Raw genomic sequence first — 21,795 nt, forward strand, 5'->3', positions numbered from 1 at the left:
AATGAAGTCACAAAAAAGTAGTCTGTCATATCAGTGCCCTGAAGTGTGTCTGTATGACTGTGCGGTGTAACTCCATGGAAAACAATCATTGTACCCACTTAGGCATTGATAAAAATGCCGAAGTCTTGCACTAGCCTTAGTGATTATAGAGCAATTGTTGTGGGCTGCCATTTGGATAATAATTGCCAAAAAAAGCACATGGAAAACTGCAGATGTACCTGACATTCAGAACCTAAGAGATAGTGGTCAAGTCAGATCATGTAAGGGAAATGTCACCAATGTAAATGGGAGTAATTAAAACTCAGCAATGCACTAATTTTGGACTGCTGTTGGCATTGGAGACACTGCAACACAAACGGCTAGCTCGCTCTGGTGTGTCCAGCGAGCCCAATGTACCATACATGTCCACTACCATGTCTTCCTCCTACTGTTGTTAGCATATATGGCAGCATAGGCATGATGTAGTCTTCCGAAGGATTGTATCATCTTTGGCTCGACTACTGCTTGGCTGCATGGGAGATGCACGGCTGTGGAGCTGCCACCTAGCGGCTAGCGCTGCAACATCACTACATAGCTGATGCCAGCCTACGAGTTAATCAACCCCGAATCCAAAAATGTAGAACCTTTGTGTGGCCAAGAAATGAATTTCAGGTGGTGGGGAGCAACAACCCCCTACCACCCCCATGCGCATTAAACTCAGAAATAAGATGTGTTCAATCTAAACAAATGTGTGTATCTTTGAAGCAATGCAAGATAGTTAAAACTCCAGGATCAGAACTGAAAATCTTTCTTATTAATTGTGGTTTGTGGACTAACACTAAACCAGTCAATTACAAGCATTTGCCGACCAAAATGGAGCACCCATAGGCCATAGGCTGAACTGGATGTAGCTGACCACAGTTCCAATCCCCTCCGCGTAGTTTTGCGGGTTTGCGCTTCAACCTAGCCTGCAAGCTAAGCCGGTCACACGCACACAACTATTGTCCATTGACGCGAAACGCGCGGCACAATTTTCCTGACCCCCGCGTGTTCACCTGAGGAAGAGGAACCCCTCACTACGATAAGCATCGCGCAGAACCGAGGCGTACGATCGTGCGCCGCGGAAGGGAGGATGGCGGAGGGAGCTCACCTGGTGCTCGACGAAACACCGCCGCGCTGCCGGCTGAGGCGGCGGCGGCGGCTCGGCGTCAGGGTTTCAATTTGAAAAAAGCTGGGAGGCCGACCCGGGCCGGCGACGGCCGACGGGGCAGCCGCAGACTTTCTTGTGACTCCAGCCTCTGGGCCGCGGCCTTAAAAACGATTTTAATTTTCTACGGATGATTGAATAAAGTGAGTGTCATTGTGACTTGTTCTTGTTGTAACTTGTGTTGTGTTATTTAACGACGAAACTACAAATTTACGATGTATTGTGCTTGTGAGCTACAATATATTATTCTAGACTTCTAGTTAGTGAACTTTATGTAAGACTATCTCTAACAACAACATTCAAAATACAAGACTTATTCAACGTTTGGGTAGCGCTACAATCAAAGTGTTTAATACACATTCGACATCCTCTCCCACAACAGGACACGAAAGAGAATCCTTTTTGTAGATGTGTTTTCAGGAGAGATGATAGTCATATTTAGGTTGTGTCTCTCAGATAACTCAAAATGAGTCTCCCGTATAGGTACTTTGTTGGAGGATGATTTTGAGTCTCCTGCTATCCATTTTGGGTTTAGGTGTCCATATAGGTTAACTATTGGAGACAGTCTAAGTGAGGTTAACATATTCGTGGGTTGTTTAACTATAATTATTTATTTCATCTCACTTTGTATTTGATGTCCCTTGAATATACCCGAGATACCCGATAGGCACGGGCATGGGTATAAAAACTTACCCGTGGGTATACTCGTGGGCAGGTAAAACCTAGGGTCACGGGTTTGCTTTCGGGTGGGTAAATGCTTTACCTGCACTTTACTTGCCCGCTGTCATCCCTAGGACTAACCAACAGTTTTCAGTGGGAGATCAGGTCTTGCTTCGCTTACAGCCCTACACACATTCCTCAGTGACAAATCGCCCATTTCCCAAACTAGCTTACAAGTTCTACGGTCCTTAGAGCAACTCCAACGGTTTTGCAAATGGGCTTGGCATTCTTGTTTTTGGAAAAAACTTTAAAAATCTCCTTTCCAATGGTTTGGCAAATGGGCTTGGCATTTCTATTAACTTGGCAAAAACCTGGGATGGACTCACATATATGCGCGCTTGCGCTCGGCTTCGCATTCCCTCTCGCGCGCTTCTCCCGCGCAATATTTCCCTCTCGCGCGCTCGCTATTCCCTCCCGCGCCGCCGGGTTTCCTTCCCGCGAAACCCCAGAAGGAGTCGACGGGATCGCGCCGTCGTACATTCCCGCGAACCCCAGAAGGACCTCCAAGGGATCACGACCTGTTCTTCCTGGGCGACCAGCATCTTCATCAACGCGGCTAGGGTTGAGGTACTCCATGATCCAATCTTTCAATTGATGGTATACGTTTTCCATTGTTGCTAGCTAGCGTTCTGTGGCTCTGTGCGGAGGGGATGGACGGCTGTGCTATGATTCCCAAATAGTAGCGTTTGCTTCTAGAATTCAACAAAGGTCTTCGATGATATGCACAAATGTGTCCGTTTAAACAATATCCTCCTCGATGATATGCATGTCCCTGTATGATGTGAAGGTGTATATGTACAGATGTCTACGCATGTCCTTTGATCTTTATTTTTTTCAAATAAGAGCGAATATATGTAGTGTCTTTGATCTATTCGTGCTAATTTGAAACACAACATTTGCTGTTTTTTTGGCAGATTCGTTCAAATGGAAGGAATGGGATTCTATACGGGCATACTCACATCAAATGGCACAAACGTTCCTGGCTTGGACGACTTGAACTTTCCACTGACTCCACACACTCAGCAAACTAGTAATGATCTTCCTTCCGCATTTCAAGATGATGATGTTGTGGAAGTGCAGGCAGCTGAAGTTGCTGGTTGCCGTCGTGCTGGAAAGGGTGTGTCACATAGGACAAAAAAATTTGATAAAGACGAAGATATAGTTATATGCTCAGCTTGGTTGAATGTTAGCAAAGATCCCATTCACGGTGCCAATCAAACTCGTTTATCATTTTGGGGTAGAATTCGTGCTTTCTTCGACGAACACAAGACAACTAAAGCTATCAGGACAGAGAACTCTATTATGCATAGGTGGCTCACTATTCAGAAGGATGTGAACAAGTATTGTTCATGCTACGAGAAAATTGAGCGTAGGAATCAAAGTGGAGCGACTATCCAAGACATGGTTTGTTTTCGTAGTTGGTTCTTTTATTTGTTTCGCAATATTTAGTTAATATGTGAGGATATAAACATTTTAAATTTTTTACTTGTGTAGATTACTGAAGCATCTGAGATGTACACGGGAGTAGACGAGGAGAAGAAGTCGTTTACTCTTCTACATTGTTGGAACAGGTTGAAGGATGAAGACAAGTGGAAGACAAAAAGGATTGAACTGGCTGAGCAGCAGAAACAAGCCACTAAGAAAAAACAGAAGACTACCAAGGACTCCACGCCGAACAATGTGCAAGCTAACGTCAATGACGAAGTGCAAGAGATTGCAGCGCCAAGTTCTGAAGATCGAAAGAGGCCAATGGGTCAGAAGAGGGCAAAAGAAGCTTTTAGGCGAGGAGGCGCTGACGCTTGCATTGAAGCTTTGGACAAGATGTGGGAGAAGAAGGAGGCTTTTGACAGGGAAAGAGATAAGGAGAAAAAGGAGAGGTACATGGCCTCAATTGAGGTAGAGAAGGCTTCACTTGAGCTTGAGAAGAAGCGATTGTCAAATGAAGAGAAAAAAATTGAAGCAGACTTGTTGAAGGAGGAGAAAGAAATCATGTTGGCGGACAAGAGCTCCCTCGACCAGGACCAGCTGCAGTGGCTTGAGATAATGAAGAAGAAGATCCTTGCACGACATATGGCAAACTAGTTTTAGTTCATGCCTTGCACTTTATTTACCCAAACATTATAGGATTCGATTTGTGAATCAGAGAACCTTTACTTCTTCACTTCAATTGTTTTTCATAGAATCATTGGTTCTATTGTCATATTTATTTGAGTGTACTTGTGTGATACATGCAGCTGTCATATTTTATTTGAGTGGAAATTTGATTCAAAGATGCAGCTATCATATTTTATTTCAGTGTATGGCATGTGAATTGGTTCCTGATAATGATCAACGTGCATGGTACTGTGTAGCTGTGCGCATGGACTCGATGGAACCGAGTGCTGCTCCTGATCAAACTGAATGCTGTTGCTGACAATTGATGGAAACCAAGCACTGTACAGCATAAATCAAATTGTGACGTCCAGGATCAAATTGTGTCTTGCCGAGACTATGGAATTAACACATATGTTAACACAAATCACTTAAAAAGAAATATCGAATACAGAAATATGAAACTAAATTGTTCATTACAATTGATAACACAAAGTGTTCAGTACACTTAAATGAAAATGCTAAGAAATTGAAACTAAATCATGATGCTGGTTCCATAGGATATAGATCAGGATGATGGTTCCATAGGTGCTCGATGAGGTCTTCTTTCAACTGGAAATGTGTTTCCTTGTCTCAGATCTTTTTATGCGCTTCAATAAATTCAGCTAGTGTGCGAGTAGGAATGCCATGAGAAGGTTGCACATTTTCACCACCATAATCGAATCTCTCATCAGGGTCCACATCTCTTTCATCTTCAACAATCATATTGTGCATGATGACACAAGCCCTCATGATCAATGCTAGCGTCTCTGTGTCCCAAACGCGACCTGGTTGTCAAACAATGGCAAACCTAGATTGAAAAGCCCCAAAAGTTCTTTCAACATCCTTCCTCGCTGATTCTTGCGCTTTGGCAAAGTATTTCCTCTTGTTACCCATAGGAAGAGAGATGGACTTCACTAAAGTAGCCCAGGGGGGATATATACCATCGGCGAGATAATAACCCATCTTGTAATCGTGACCATTAATGGTATAGTTCACCTCTGGAGCAATACCTTCCGCCAGGTTGTCAAATAATGGAGACCGGTGAAGGACATTGATATCATTATGAGACCCAGGCATCCAAAAAATGCATGCCATATCCAAAGGTCATGAGACGCAACAGCTTCTAAAATGATAGTTGGCTTGTTCACATGCCCCTTGTACTGACCCTGCGATTCAACTGGACAATTCTTCCATGCCCAATGCATACAATCGATAGACCCTAACATTCCAGGGAAACCTCTTTTCTCATTGAGTGCCAGTAAGCGTGCTATGTCAGCCTCATTGGGATGTCTCAGGTATTCCGCTTCAAATATTTCAACAACTGCAGCAACAAACCTACGTAGGCTCTCAAGTGCAGTGCTTTCGCCAATGCGAACATACTCATCTGTAGCATCAGCAGGAACCCCATATGTGAGCATACGTAGAGCGGCAGTGACTTTTTGGAAGCAACTCAGACCAAGCACACCTGTCGCATCCCTTTTCTGCACAAAGTAATAATCATGTGCTTCAACAGCATTCATGATGCGTAGGAAAAGATCCCTATTCATTCTGAATCTGAAGAAAATGAAAAAAAGTTCAACACCTCGTATAAAAATTTAACAAATACTATGAATTAATCTGAGGTGAAAGAACAACAACCTCCGACGGAATAAATCTGGACCATACGTCGGATTATCCGCCAAATAATCTTGAAACATCCTCCGGTGGCCGCCTTCTCTATCGCGATAAATAACAGCATGGCCATGGACCGAACCACCGGGTCTTCTTTTTTTATTCCAAAACATGTGCACAATCCGAGCAGCTGTCAAGATGAAGTAATCATCGTCGTCTGAAGAATCGGCATCCAATCGTCTTCGGAGACGTGATCTGGAAGCCCTCATCTGTCAGAAATGACAATTGCACATTTGAGAACAATTGCGCATCTGAGAACATCCAACAAAATACGATAGGCTCTGCTGCAAGCTATTCATCTACGAAGCACAAACCTTGGAGATTTGCAGGGCACGCCGGCTTGATGTAGTCTCCAGCAACCTGGAATCCATCTTTGGCTTCCTGGGCACGGTGGTCGGGGTCAGCTACGGCGGGATGGTGGCGTTCAAGATGGTGGAGGCGCACCGTTGTCGGGCTACCTGCTGGCGAGGCAGCCTGGCAACGCCGCGACCGCGCGAGGAAACTCCCGCGACGGCGCGAAGAAAGCCCCGCGCGAGATCGAAGTCCGCGCGCGAAGGGAAAAAATCACCGGGAAATAGTGTGGGTCCACAATTTTCGTTTTTGCCAAGTGAATAATGGGGAACCGTTGTAGATTGATTCTTTTTACCTTTGCCATATTTATTTGGGAGTTGGCAAACTCCATGTTTTGCCAAACAAAAAATGCAAAACCGTTGGAGATGCTCTTATAAGATCTTGGAGAAGGTGGGCGCCGTAGCATATCGTTTGGAAATTCGGGCTGACAGTCTAATCCACCTAGTCTTCCACATTTCTCACAGTTAAAGCTATTTCACCTAGACTACACTCCAGTGTATTCTACACTTCCAATGCTCACTGATTTGCAGGCAACAGCAGCCATACCCAAGGAGATCCGGGAGCGTCAGGTCGTTAAAAAGGGGAACAATGCAATCCCTTAGGTACTTGTTTCCTGGATAGGTCTGCCGTCGACTACGGTGATCTGGGAAGACTTCAACGTCGTTAAGCATAGGTAACCTGATGCGCCTGCTTGGGGACAAGCAGTGTCTTCGGCGGAGGGAGCTATCACAACCCAGCAGTGAAGGCGTAAAGAGGAGGCGTTTTCCAAGGCAAAAGTCGTAACGCTAGATAGTGTGTAATATTAAGTGTAGTTAGTCTTTCAGAACTGTTGCCTGTAAGAATTATTGCATTATTATTATTAAGTAAATCGTGTGAGACAGAGGCAGTCCTCTGCTCCGTTGGCCGAATCCGGCGATCCTCTTGTCATGCTCACGTCGACGGCATTGCAAACGATTCATCTTATTCTCTTGTCATGCTCACGTCGAAGGTCATGTTACTTTTAAGCAATTCAGCAGCATCAATTTTGCATCAAATGGTGCAATGCAAACGATTCATCGTATTCTAGTGTTCTACAAAAACATGCTACAAATAATAGTGAAACATGCATTTCAACCTGACATTGTGATCAGGAATGCCTTCAAAGCTTCAGTCCACAAAAGGAATCTAAATAGGGAAGCTCCAATGGGCCAAAACTACCATCAATACAGGATCAATGTATTAGAAATTGTGTACATGTTTACTACCACGTCCACCCTAAATCCTAGTGTTACTAATGCACAACTGTTACACAAACTTGCAAGTGGGTGGTGGAACACCGTTTCCTGGTTTACGAGCAAGGCTGCACTGTCCTGTTCGGTATTTGTTTTGGTTTGCAATCAATCAAGCGCTCGGAGCTGAACTGGGTATCTTGAATTGCTTCTTTACATAATGTGATGCCTCTGAATCATTTCTGTGACACAGGACCCTAAGAAGAGTTTTGGAGTCCACTCCAAATTTGCTTTTGCCCCCTTGAGTAACTTCTCGTAGGTCATCAATAAGCACACGGGTCTGCAGATATATGATGAACAATAACATGTGATGCTATATAGATAACATTAAGGTATGTACAGATTTCCTTGAACATGAAGGATAGCTATGTATCATTATATATTAAGAAGAAAAAGGGGGAAAGAACCCTCACAAGCACACCCACTAACACCAGAGAGACTCCTACTGACTGCTATTAGGCACAAGGGCAAGGAGAAATGAAATGCCCCTAGCCTGGTCAAATCCCCAAAAGTATAATTCCTCTCTAGCGATGGGCAAGGCCTCAGCTAGGCTAAAAGAGCTCACTTGAGTGAGAATACTGGGCCCTAAGGGATTTTAGGACGCTAGTACGAAGTTACAATGAACCACTAGCTTCTAGCACCCAGCCTAAGTTACGTCTATCTGGTTGGTGATGATTGTGGCTAGCGGTAGGTTTCACTCTCCACCTTGGAGGATATTCTTGTGGACTGAACTTTATATGCACGTATATGTGACAAGATCAGATCATATATAAAGAATCTTGCTTCAGTTTTCTGGGTTGGGATGATTCCATCTCTTTGTTGTTTGGTTGTGCAGATCGGGCCATCCCTGTTTTGTGTTTGGTTTGAGGGATTGAGAATAATGGGATGGATGTCTAATTCACTCCATTACCAACTGTTGTTTGTGGGGTCCATGTGCCAGTCTCCCTATGCCTTGTCTTCTCCCTGGGCGTGTGGCCCAGAATGAGCTCAGCAAGGCCACCGGGACAGACAAGGCAGCTGGCGCCCACCGGCAATATTGGGAGAGGAAATCAGGCGTCAGCAGGAGGAAGAGCACCAGGCGTCGGCGGAAGGAAGAGCACAGAGGGCGGTTGCAGGGGCGCCTCTTCGCACCAGAGAGTCGACAAAAAAAAGGAAAAAAAACATCAGAGAGGGCCCATGCCCATCTGCCTCCAAGCCACAGGGATGTGAAGTCGGCTCGCCCGTGGCCCCTGCCTGGCAGTGCGTCTATGCCTGTTGAGGCCGCCCCTTGCTGACTGCGAGGTGAGGAGGGAGGCGGTGGCATGGGGAGACAGCATGAGCAAGGGACGAGTCGGTCCGCCATTTTTTTAGGGACGAGTCGGTTCTGGATATGAGGGAATATTCCCTAGTCGAACTGTCCCGTCCTCCGTGTTGGCTGCCAGAGGGCAGCTTGGCCAACAGGCCGCTTGGATTGTATTGCAAAAATGACTTAGTGATACAAAGATGCTAACCACTGCATATATAGGCAAGTGGTGTACCTACTCCTTAGCATATTCTAACTGCATAAAGCAGATGCTATGATTCCTACTTGGTTGCCAAGGCACCATGATCAACTTGGTTGCCAAGGAAACACATTATAGTGAATAGTAAATATCTATAGTATGTAACTTAGAAAAACAAGAACACTAGGCTAACTACTAACAATTCTCCCCTTTAGCCTTGTGGTCCTTGGAAGTGATGTGCTTGAGCCCAATTCTTCCCCTCATCTCTTCAAATTTTGATCTTCCAAGAGACTTGGTTAGAATGTCAGCTAGCTGATTAGTGGTGGATATGTGATCAGCCTTGATACTTCCATCTTCCAAGCAGTTTCTGATGAAATGGTACTTGATTCTGATGTGTTTACTGCGCTCATGAAAGACTGGATTCTTGGCTAGAGCAACTACAGACTTACTGTCAACCTTCAGTTCGACCACTTCCACATTCCTTCCAAGGAGGTCTGCTAGCAGCCTGGATAGCCAAATAGCTTGTTTTGCAGCTGTGGTAGTGGCAATGTACTCAGCTTCACAACTAGATAGAGCCACCACCTTCTGCTTCACAGACTGCCAGCACACAAGATTGCTTCCCAGGAAGAACAGAGTGCCGCTAGTGCTTTTGCTGGTGTCAATGTCCCCAGCCAAGTCACTGTCGCAGTATCCAACAAACCTTGCTCTCCCTAGAGCTTTAGTGTAGTGAAGTCCGAATTCCAGAGTACCAGCCACATATCTCAGGATGCGCTTGATGGCAACTTGGTGCTCTGCTGTTAGCCTCTCCATGAATCGACTGACAAAGCCAACTGAGAAGGCTAAGTCAGGTCTTGTGTGGACCAAGTATCGCAGGCTGCCCACCAATCTTCTGTATTGGGTAGGATCAACTTCTGCAGCCGTGCTCTGCCTGCTCAACCTCAGCCGCTCCTCCATCGGTGTATGGGCAGGGTTGCAGGCATCCATGCCTCCTAGCTCAAGGATCCTCTTGGCATAATGGGTCTGCCTCAGAGTGATCCCAGCTGAATCTTGATGTACTTCGACTCCCAGGTAGAAGGACAGAAGGCCGAGGTCGCTCATGTCGAAGACCTTCATCTGAGCCTTGAAACCTTCTATGGCTTGAGTGCTGGCACCGGTGATGATCAAATCGTCAACATAGACACCGATCAGCAGTAGCTCCTCCCCTGTTCCTCGCCTGTACATCGCAGCTTCATGGTCGCTTTGCTGGAAACCCATCTCCTTGAGGGTGGCATCCAGCTTGGCGTTCCAAGCTCGCGGAGCCTGCCGTAGGCCATACAGAGCCTTGCGCAGACGGTACACCATCTTCTCCTTCCCGGCGACGGTGAAGCCAGACGGCTACTTCACATACACCTCCTCCTTGAGGTCGCCGTTGAGGAAGGCTGATTTGACGTCCATGTGGTGGACGCACCATCCTTCTTGGGCCGCCAGCGCGAGGAGAACTCGGACGGATTCCATGCGCGCCACGGGAGCAAACGCGTCGTCGAAGTCGATCCCTTCCTGCTGGACGAAGCCCCGCGCCACCAAACGCGCCTTGTACTTGGTCACCGCGCCCCGCTCGTCCTTCTTGAGCTTGTAGACCCACTTCAGAGTGATGGGCCGATGACCGGGAGGAAGCTCCACAAGTTCCCAAGTGCAGTTCTGCTCAACTGCCTTGATCTCCTGCTCCATGGCGGCCTGCCAGGCAGGATCGCCTTCAGCCTCCGTGAAGTTGGCCGGCTCGCTGGCGTGCGTGAGGTGAAGCTCGGCGAAGAGTCGTGAAGCCGGCAGCGATGTGGGTGCGTCCCCGATGATGTTGGGCATGGTACGGTACCGCAGCTGCTCGTTGTTAGTCGCTGAATTCTCACTCTTGGTAGTAGGAGAATTCTTACTCTCATCGAGAGAGGATGACACTAGGAGTTGGGGCAATTTTCTTGTCTATTCCTCACACAAGCTCACACAAATGCCATGCCAACCCAAGGGGTTGGGGTTACATATTTATAGGCTGCTAGCCAGCCAAGCATATGCCAAGATGCTAATATGCTGTCCTAGCTAAGATGCTGTCCTCTAGTCTAAGATGTTGTCCTCTAAGATGCTGTCCTCTAGTCTAAGATGCTGTCCTAAAAACAGAAAAAACAGCCACAAGGACCATGACCATGTGAGCATCATAGCCCCACAAAGACCAGCCACACATGAGACTTATCCATCATTCTCCCCCTAAGTCTTGTGCGTCGTCTTGTGGGAGAGTTGAACCATCCCGGTCCTGGAGCAGAGCTCAAGGAACTTGATCCTCCCAAGGGGCTTGGTGAGCAGGTCCGCAAGCTGGTCCTTGGTGTTGATGTAGCTCGCCTTGATGCTCCCTTCCTCCAAACAGCCTCGGATGAAGTGGTACCTCACCCGGATGTGCTTGCTGCGTTCGTGGAACACGGGGTTCTTTGCCAGGGCCAGGGCGGACTTGCTGTCCACCCTGAGCTCCACCGCTCTAGTGTCTCTGCCGAGGAGATCACCAAGCAGTCGAGCGAGCCAGAGCGCCTGAGTCGAGGCGGTGGAGGCCGCTATGTACTCGGCCTCGCAGCTGGACAGGGCCACCACCTGCTGCTTGACCGACTGCCAGCTAACGAGGCACTTGCCGAGGAAGAAGAGGATCCCGCTCGTGCTCTTGCTGGTGTCGATGTCGCCGGCGTGGTCGCTGTCGCTGTACCCGACGAAGTGTGCCGCCCCAGGGCACCTCGGGTAGTAGAGGCCGTGGTCGAGAGTCCCCGCAACGTAGCGGATGATCCTCTTCACAGCCTGCTGGTGCTCCGTCGTCGGTCGCTGCATGAACCGACTAACGTAGCCGACGGAGAATGCCAAGTCCGGTCGTGTGTGGGCGAGGTAGCGAAGGCTCCCCACAAGACGCCGGTACTGCGTAGCGTCCACCTCCGTCGTGCTGTCGCGGCTCAGCTTCAGCCTCTCCTCCATCGGAGTGAGAGCTGGGTTGCAGTCGGTGAGCCCAGCTAGCTCAACGACGCGCTTGGCGTAGGCGGTCTGTCGAAGCGTGATCCCAGAGTCATCCTGGTGTACCTCGATTCCCAGGTAGAAGGAGAGAGGCCCTAGGTCACTCATCTGGAAGGTGGCCTTCATCTCTTCCTTGAATGCCGCCACCTCCGCATCCTTGGTGCCGGTGATCACCAAGTCGTCGACGTAGACACCCACCAGCAGGGCATTACCTCCATTGCCCCGTCGGTAGATGGCCGCCTCGTGCGGGCTTTGCTCGAAGCCCATCCCCTTTAGCGTGGAATCCAGCTTGGCATTCCACGCCCTCGGTGCCTGCCGCAAGCCATAGAGGGCCTTGCGCAGGCGGAGCACCTTGCCCTCCTTGCCGGGGATCGCAAATCCCGACGGCTGGTGCACGTAGACCTCCTCCTTCAAGTCGCCGTTAAGGAACGCCGACTTGACGTCCATGTGATGAACACGCCAGGCCTCCTGGGCAGCTAGCGCAAGGACTCCATCCGTGCCACGGGAGCAAAGGCGTCGTCGAAGTCGACCCCCTCCTGCTGCACGAAACCTCGTGCCACCAAGCGAGCCTTGTGCTTGACGATGGCACCGGCTTCATCCCTCTTCAGCTTGTACACCCACTTAAGGGTGATCGCGCGATGACCACGAGGAAGGTCAGCAAGCTCCCAGGTGCGGTTCTTCTCAACCGCATCCATCTCCAACTGCATCGCGGCGCGCCATGCCGCGTGTCTCTCGGCCTCTGCGAACGACCGAGGCTCGCCGTCGTCACACGCAAGGTGCAACTGCGCCTCCAGGTCCTCCAGGTCATGAGGCACCAGTCCCGGCACCAACTGGTCGCCGAGAAGGTTCTCCATCGTACGGTACCGCAACGGCTCGCCGTCGTGGTACGCGTCGATGCGCTCCTCGTCGTGAGAGAGCGGAGTAGCGAGCTCGACCGGGCTGTGCTCGACACGAGCTGGTGTTGGAGTAGACGTGCCCGGAGAGGTGCCTGTCGGTGCTGGAGTGCGTGGCGTTGCCGGCTGTGGTGAAGCCGGCGAAGAACTCATCGCAGCCGAGGTCCTGGCTGGAGAGCGTGGAGCTGTCGGAGTAGCAGGCGCTGGGGTCGGTGGAGGCTCGGGGACTGGGGTAGACGCGCTCGCCGAAGAAGAGCTGCCTACTCCCCCAGCTCCCTCGAAGTGGACGTACTCGACAGTGAAGTCGTCGTAAGTCGGAGCCGAGCCATCGTCCACCGCCTTGTCCCACGCCCATCCTCGCCCTTCGTCGAACACAACGTCGCGCGCCGTGCGCACACGCTGTGTCTTCGGGTCGAGGATGCGGTAGGCCTTCGAGCCCTCCGCGTAGCCGATGAACACTCCCGGAGTGCTCCTGTCGTCGAGCTTGCTGATGTGGCCAAGCTCCTTGGCGAACGCGAGGCAGCCGAAGACCCGCAAGTGGGAGACCGCCGGCTTGCGCCCATGCCAAGCCTCGTACGGCGTCCTGCCGTCGAGCGCCTTGGTAGGCGAGCGGTTGAGGATGTAGACGGCCGTCACCACCGCCTCTCCCCAGAAAACAGCCGGCATCCCCCTCTGCTTGAGGAGGGCCCGAGCCATCCCCACAACCGTCTGGTTGCGTCGCTCGACGATGCCGTTCTGCTGCGGGCTGTACGGCGCGGAGTAGTGGCGCTGAATGCCCTCGTCAGCGCAGTACGACGCGAATTCAGCCGCCGTGAATTCGCCGCCGTTGTCGGTGCGCAGCACGCGCAGCTTGCGGCCGCACTCCGCCTCCGCAGAAGCCTGCGCGCGTCTGATGGCGTCCGCAGCCTCTCCCTTGCTGCCGAGGACCATCACCCACATGTAGCGGGAGAGGTCGTCGACGAGCAGCAGGAAGTAGCGTTGTCCTCCCGGTGTGGCCGGTGTCACCGGGCCACACAAGTCCCCGTGCACGAGCTCGAGCCTCTCCTTGGCTCGAAAGCTCGCCTGCTGGGGAAAGGGGAGTCGCCTCTGCTTCGTCAACACGCAGACGTCGCAGAGCTGCTCCACATGGTCGAGGCACGGCAGGCCTCGCACCATCTCCGTGGCACTGAGCCGCTTCAGGGCCTCAAAGTGAAGGTGCCCGAAACGCTCGTGCCACTGCCACGCCTCGTCGTCCCGACGAGCAGCGAGACAGAGGGGTTGTGCCACCTGCACGTTAAGGACGTAGAGTCGATTTGCGCTTCTGGATACCTTGGCAAGAAGGCGACGACGACGATCCCAAATCCTCATGACTCCGTCCTCAACCACCACGCGCGAACCGTTCTCATCCAGCTGTCCCAAGCTGATGATGGAGTTCCTCAACGCGGGGATGTAGTAGACTCCGGTGAGCAGCCTGTGCTCACCAGACACGGCGGTGAAGATGATGGAGCCAACGCCCTTGATCTCCACGCCGGAGGCATCCCCAAACTTGACGGAGCCTCGAACGCTAGAGTCAAGCTCGGTGAAGAACCCCCGTCGACCGGTCATGTGATGGGTGGCGCCGGTGTCGAGGCACCACCCGTCAGTCTTGTCGTTGCCGGAGCTGTCGCCGAGGAGGGCGTGTGCTTTTGGCTCGTCAAGGTGGAGGAGAGCCGCTGCGGCCGGTGCCGCTGGAGGTAGCTCGATGCTGGCATGTGCCATGAACAGAGCCGGCTCCTCCTCCTCCGCCTGTGCGACGTGGGCCTGGCCGCGTCGTGGCTATCGACAGTCCTTGGCCCAATGGCCAAGCTGGCCGCAGTTGCGGCAGGCGTCGTCTCGTGCCGGCTTGTGCCTGCCGGCGGCGCCGCCTTGGGCGCCTCCGCGGGCATCACCCTCGGCACGTCCTCGCGCCCCAGCCTGGGCGTCTCTACGCGCCTTGCGTGGCTTGCCACGCTTGCGGCCGCCTGTCGCGGAAGAAGGCTCCCCCTTCCTCCGGTCACCCTGGCTGGCAAGCCACTGCTCCCGAGTGAGAAGGAGCTTCCCGCCAGTGGTGATGGGCCCTGAGAGGGACTGTGGCTCATCACTATCGACGACCTTGAGGCGACCTATCGCCTCCTCGATCGACATCGTGGAGAGATCCAGCAGCGACTCGATCGAGCGAGCCATCTGCTAGTACTTCTCGGGGACGCAGCGGAAGAGCTTTTCGACAGCTCTCTCCTCGCCGTAAGTGTCGTCGCCGAACTGCACCATCGTCTGCAACAGAGTGTTGAGACGGAGAGCAAAGTCATCAACGTCCTCACCTGGCTTGAAGGCCAGGTTCTCCCACTCCTTGCGAAGTGCCTGCAGTGTGGACTTGCGGGCGCGGTCGCTGCCGATGCGTGCCGCAGCGATGGCGTTCCAAGCCTCCTTGGCAGTCCGCTTGCTGGTAAGCGAGAACTGCATCTCGGGCGGGACTGCAGCGATGAGAGCATCCAGCGCCCGTCGATCTAGGTCGTAGTCGACGTCGCCGTACCGGACTGCCTCCCACATGTGCCGCACCTGGAGCTTTACCCTCATCACCGCAGCCCACTCGACGTAGTTGGTCTTGGTGAGGGTAGGCCACCCCACCGCCGGGACCGACGTCCCTGACAACAGCCTGGAGCCCGTGGTAACCACGATACCGATCCGGGGGAGAGAGAGCCACGCTGCCTGTGAAGGCCGCGCTCTCCATCGACCCGTCCGCCACCGTTGCCGTGCGCGCCTCCTCCAGGAGCGCCGCCGCCGTGCACGCCTCCTCCAGGAGCGCCACCGGCGCGTCCGCGCCTGTCTGGGCTGCCGCCGCGCTCGTGGGCGTGCGCGGCTTGCCCCAGGAGCGCCACCGTCGTGCGCACCTCCTCCAGGAGCGCCGCCAGCGCGTCCGCGCCTGTCTGGGCTGCCGCCACGCTCGTGGACGTGCGCGGCTGTCCACTGCGCCGCCCGCGCTCGCGCTGCCTCCCTCTCTAGCAGCTCGAGGTCCGCGTCGGCGGTGTCGTCAGCGGAAATGGAGCTGCCGATGCTGCCGCGCAGAGCCTCGACCTCCGCCGCCGCCGCACGCGCTGCATTCGCCGCCGCCGCTGCTTCCGCCTCCGCTCTGGCTGCTGCCAGCTCCGCCGCTGCTAGCCTCGACGCCCTTGCCGCCGCCGCAGCGGTCTCTGCCGCCGCTCGCTCGCATTCCTCTGCCGCGGCAAGTTCGGCCTCCTGCCGACGCCGCGTGCTCGAGGCGACCGAGCGCTGAGACTGCCCTGCGGACATGACGCGCTACCGGGGGGCTGCTGCGTGGGGAGAGGGCTGCTTCAGACGAGCTAGGAGAGGAGTGAACAGGAGCGGCCGGAGCTGCTGCTGCCAACAGCTGGGGCTGTTGTGGGGCTGGGAGAGAAGATGAGCAAGAGATGCTCAGGCTACAGGATAATACGGCTTTGATACCAGTTGTTAGTCGCTGAATTCTCACTCTTGGTAGTAGGAGAATTCTTACTCTCATCGAGAGAGGATGACACTAGGAGTTGGGGCAATTTTCTTGTCTATTCCTCACACAAGCTCACACAAATGCCATGCCAACCCAAGGGGTTGGGGTTACATATTTATAGGCTGCTAGCCAGCCAAGCATATGCCAAGATGCTAGTCTAAGATGCTAGTCTAAGATGCTAATATGCTGTCCTAGCTAAGATGCTGTCCTCTAGTCTAAGATGCTGTCCTCTAAGATACTGTCCTCTAGTCTAAGATGTTGTCCTAAAAACAGAAAAACAGCCACAAGGACCATGACCATGTGAGCATCATAGCCCCACAAAGACCAGCCACACATGAGACTTATCCATCACTCGCCACCGTAGGAAGCATCAAGGCGATCGTCGTCGTCCTCGAACGGTGACGCGAACTCAACTGGGTCCGCCTGCTCGGTTTCTGCTGCTGGTGAAGCAGAGGAAGTTGGTGAAGCAGAGGAGGCTTGTGGATTGTGCTCCCCTGGAGCTGGTGACGGCGTGTGTGGCGGAGCTCCGTCTGTGTCGACTCCCCAGAACTCGATGTCGAAGTCACTGGAGGCGGAAGCAGACGTCCCAGCGGCCGAATTGGACCAATCCCAGCCGCGCCCTTCATCAAACACCACGTCGCGGCTCACCTTAACACGTCTCGTCGCCGGATTGAGGACCCGGTAGGCCTTGGCGCCCTCGGCGTAGCCGATGAAGACCCCAGCCTTGCCGCGGTCGTCGAGCTTGCGCAGGTGCCCGAGCTCCCTTGTGTAGGCGACGCAGCCGAATGTACGCAGGTAGCTCACCGCCGGCGCTCGTCCGTGCCAGGCTTCATAGGGGGTCTTGCCTTGCAAGCTTCTTGTCGGCGCGTGGTTGAGCAGATGCACCGCCGTCATTACCGCCTCCCCCCAGAATTTGGCCGACATGGACCTCTGCTTCAGGAGCGCGCGCCGCGGTCGCCACGACCGTCTGATTGCGCCGTTCCACAACACCGTTTTGCTGCGGTGAGTGTGGTGCAGAGTAGTGCCGCTTGACTCCTTCGGCGGCGAGGTACTGTGCCAGCTCGCCGACGGTGAACTCTCCTCCATTGTCGGTCCGCAGTACCTTGAGCTCACGGCCGGTCTCCTTCTCTGCTTCAGCCTTCACCCGCTTCACGGCATCCGCCAGCAGCATCCTTGGTCGGCAGAAGAGCACCGCCCACATGAAGCGGGGTGGCGTCGTCCACCATCAGCAAGAAGTAGCGGCGCCCTCCTGGCGTCGCCGGCCCACATAAGTCGCCGTGGACGAGGTCAAGGGCGCCTGCGCGCGTAGGTACTGCGCCTGCTGCCGGAAATGGCTTGCGGCGGAGCTTGGTAGTGACGCAGGTGTCGCAGACTTGCTCCGCATGCTTGATCACCGGCATCCCCCTCACTATCTCCTTCTTGCCGAGCTGGTGCAGCGCCTCGAAGCTGAGATGCCCGTAGCGCTCATGCCACCCTCCATGACTCGTCCTCTTTCGTGGCGGCAAGACATACCGGCCGCGCGGCCTCCAAGTGCAGGACGTACAACCGACTGGGCCCGCGATGTACCTTGGCGAGAAGACGACTACGCCGGTCCCAGATACGGAGCACTCCATGATCAATCTCCACCCTGGAGCCTCCTTCGTCGAGCTGCCCCAAACTCATAATCGAGTTCCGGAGCGCTGGGATGTAGAAGACGCCGTGGAGGACGCGCTGATCTCCGTTTTTGGCCTGGAAGAAGATGGAGCCGGTCCCCTTGATTTCCACTCGAGACGAGTCGCCGAAACGCACCGTGCCGCGCGCCGTGGTGTCGAGCTCGGCGAAGAGCTCCCGGCGGCCGGTCATGTGATGCGTGGCCCCGCTGTCGAGGTACCATCCGTCGAGCGCCTCCTCGTTGGCGCTGGTGTTGAGGAAGACGCGCGCGCGGCTCGTTGATGTCGAGGGAGACCGTGGCCTTGGAGCAGACGGCTTCGTCCTTCTCGTCAAGCTTGAGGAAGCCGTGGGCGAAAAACAGAGCACCATCATCGTCCTCTGCTTCTGCGACGTGCGCAGCACCGCCACGCCCTCCACCGCGCCGTCCACCTCGATCACCTCCAACACGGTTGCCTCCTCCGCGTTGGTTGCCACCGCCGCCGCCGCGGTCACCACCACCACGGCGCGGCTGGCGGCAGTCGCGCGCCCAGTGGCCGCGATAACCACAGTTGAGGCAGGTGTCGTCGTTTACCCCGCGATCGTCGCCACCGCCTCTGTCTCCTCCACCGCGATTTCCCTTCCCGCGCTGCTTGACGTCGTGGTTCCTTGCCCGACGCGGAAGCGGCAGCCTCCTCCTTCTCCTTGGCACGCCACTGCTCCCTTGTCAGCAGCAGTCCACCGATGGCGGCCGGTTCCGCGTCCAACGCCTCCATGTCGTCCACCGTCTTCAAGCGTCCAGACACCTCCTCGATGGTGAGGTCCTGGAAGTCCAGAAGCGTCTCGATGGCGATCCGGAGCTGAGCGTACTTTGGCGGCACGGCGCGCAGGAGTCTCTCCACCGCACGCTCTTCATCGATGTCGTTGTCGCCGTGGAGAAGCTGCTGCTGCTTCAGGGCCATCAAGCGAAGGGTGAAGTCCTCGATCTGCTCACCTGGACGGAAGGCGAGCTTCTCCCAGTTGCTGTGGAGTCGCTGGAGCGTGGCGCGGCGCACTCGATCGACTCCGATCCGCGCGGCGGCGATGGAGTCCCAGGCCTCCTTGGCCGATCCCTTCTCGGACAGCGGCATCTGCATCTCCTATGGCACGGCGGCGATGATCGCCTCCACCGTGCGCCTGTCCTCATGGTATGGCAGGTCCTGGTACTCGATCGCATCCCAGAGTTGCCGCGCCTGGAGCTTCAGCTTCATGATCGAGGCCCACTCATGGTAATTTGTCTTGTTGAGCATCGGCCCAGGTGGAACTTGCGCCAGAGTCCTTGTACACGGTCTGGATCACCGGCGAGCGGCCCCCGGCCCGTCCGTGGCGGCGATCCTAATCCCGATCGGGCGACCGCGTCTGCCTGCGCTCGCGCTCCGGACTCCTCCGCGGAAACGGGCGGCGATCACGCGGCGGATCCTCCTCCACCAACTCTCGACGCAGAGCCGCGGCCGTGGCGGCTGCGTTCCGAGCTGCTGCTGCGGCGGCCTCCGCGGCCTGCTGCGCCTGCGCGGCTGCGGCCTCTGCCGCGGCCAGACGCTGCGCCCGCTGCTCGGCGGGCGGCGGCTGCTGCTGCTGCTCTCTCTGCGGAGGTGGCCATGCTCTTCCCTGTCTCTCAACCGGCTCTAGATACCAATTGTTGGCTGCCAGAGGGCAGCTTGGCCAACAGGCCGCTTGGATTGTATTGCAAAAATGACTTAGTGATACAAAGATGCTAACCACTGCATATATAGGCAAGTGGTGTACCTACTCCTTAGCATATTCTAACTACATAAAGCAGATGCTATGATTCCTACTTGGTTGCCAAGGCACCATGATCAACTTGGTTGCCAAGGAAACACATTACAGTGAATAGTAAATATCTATAGTATGTAACTTAGAAAAACAAGAACACTAGGCTAACTACTGACACTCCGGTGTCTCTGAACCAACAGTAGGATGAGGTGAGATATCCCACCTTGTCCCTGTCCTGCCCCCAAACCAAAACCTTAAGTTTTATGCTAGACTACAGATGAGCATATAGATATTAGGAATTGTCATTTTCTGAAAGCTATGGCAACACATGAGCACCTGATTAGTGAGAACATAATCCAAACTTTACCTCTTGCTTGATCAGATTTATTACAGGACGTACACGCGAGACCAAGTTTTCAACAGTTCCCCGAGGCAGTCCATCTCCACCAGAAATAAAAAATTCCTACAGCAAGTACATGAATATTTAGATCACAGTTAATTGTTTGGTCAATAAAGACAGCAAAAACAGTGTCCAATCCTGTCAAGGCATGATACTCCATTCCAGATTATATGCCATTTTAAGTTTGTACAAGTCAAACAACTCAGATTTTTTTTTTTTCTTGAACACGCAGGAGAGCTGCGTATCATTTGTATTAGTAGAAGAATAAGGAGTCATACATAGACCCAAAAACACTCACCCCCACACCTTCCCTGATTTCTAAAGCTACATCACCTGAGTCTGAGAGTACAGCGACCAAGCATGCTAACTAACTAAGCACCCCTAGCAGTGAGCAAGGACAGACCCTTGGCTCCTGCCAAACACCACCAATGGGCATCATCCCTAGCTATACTAAGGGCTGTGTTAATGTTAGGTGCCACCCCATTGAAGACACAGTCATTCCGGTGCTTCCAGATGCTCCAGGCTCCAAGGATGATAATGGAGTTTAATCCTTTTCTCACATCTCCAGTGGTGGCCGCCTCTGCCTTCTCCCACCAATCCTCCCAAGCTGAATCCTCGGGTTGAGGCGTGAGTGAAGAGAGTCCGAAGCGCTGCAAGAGGGCAAACCAGAATTGTCTGGCAAACACACAACCAACTAGGAGGTGATCAATGTTTTCTTGTTCTTGGTCACAGAGTAGACATTTGGCCGGGTGAGGAAGTCCTCTCCGAGCAAGCCTGTCAGCTGTCCAGCACCGTTTATGAGCCACCAGCCACATGAAAAAGCGGCATTTGGGAGGAGCCCATGACTTCCATATTCTCTCATATGGCCTGAAGTATATGGCGCCCTGAAAAAATACATCATAGGCAGACTTCGCTGTGTATTTTCCTGAAGCCGAAAGCCTCCAAATGTGTCTGTCCTGTGCCCCATCCTGCAGCTCAATATTAGATAATTTATCCCACAATTCCAGATATTCCATCAGAGCTTCCACAGGTACTCCCACTCGGATGTCCTCGATCCATTTCTCATCAGTCAAGGCCTCCGCTACTGTACGCCTGCCTATTATTCTTTTAGAGACCAAACTAAGGATCTTAGGCGCTACTTCCTCAATATTTTTCCCCTCCAGCCATCTATCCTTCCAGAACAGAGTGCTAGCTCCGTTTCCTACATCGGTATACACTGCCATAGAGATGAGGCCATCCACCTCCTTGCTCACTTGAAATGGCAGACTTGCCCAAGGTTTACTTGGTTCAGATTTTCTCAGCCATGGCCACCTAGCTCTGAGTGCAAAACCTAGGGATTTTAGGTCCGCAATTCCCAGGCCCCCAAGTTCTTTAGATCGACAAACTTTGGGCCAAGCGATGAGGCAGTGTCCTCCATTAGCTTCTTTTCTGCCTCTCCAAAGGAACGCTCTTCTGATTTTATCAATTGCCTTAATAGCCCAAGGCGGAAGCTCAATTGCCATAGCCAAGTATACTAACATTGCAGTCAGGACATGTTGCACCTGCACCACCCTTCCTACCTTTGTCATTAGATCTGCTTTCCATCTTGGCAACTGATCAGCTATTTTATCGATAATTGGTTGGATTTGGTCTTTGGTCAGCTTCTTGATGGAGAGAGGCAAACCAAGATATTTGCAAGGAAATCCCTGAATACCACAAGGTAGCAGACTCTGAACAACTCCCATATTTTCTTCAGAACAATGGATTGGCATTACGTTACTTTTCTGCACATTTGTTTTGAGTCCA

General features: G+C 53.1%; 1 long non-coding RNA gene and 1 pseudogene across 1 annotated transcript; both read right to left on the reverse strand.

Annotated features, from left to right (window-relative positions):
• Positions 1 to 4,537: 4,537 nt before the first annotated feature.
• On the reverse strand, positions 4,538 to 5,736 carry LOC136531700 (protein ALP1-like; annotated as a pseudogene).
• Positions 5,737 to 7,168: 1,432 nt separating this feature from the next.
• On the reverse strand, positions 7,169 to 20,179 carry LOC136531701 (uncharacterized). The gene is made up of 2 exons (XR_010778087.1): positions 19,978 to 20,179; positions 7,169 to 7,609 (listed from the first exon to the last, which is right to left on the reverse strand). It is a non-coding gene; the product is annotated as an uncharacterized lncRNA (long non-coding RNA).
• Positions 20,180 to 21,795: the final 1,616 nt, after the last annotated feature.

This window comes from Miscanthus floridulus, unplaced genomic scaffold (assembly GCF_019320115.1).
Source record: "Miscanthus floridulus cultivar M001 unplaced genomic scaffold, ASM1932011v1 fs_417_1_2, whole genome shotgun sequence".
Classification (NCBI taxonomy): domain Eukaryota; kingdom Viridiplantae; phylum Streptophyta; class Magnoliopsida; order Poales; family Poaceae; genus Miscanthus; species Miscanthus floridulus.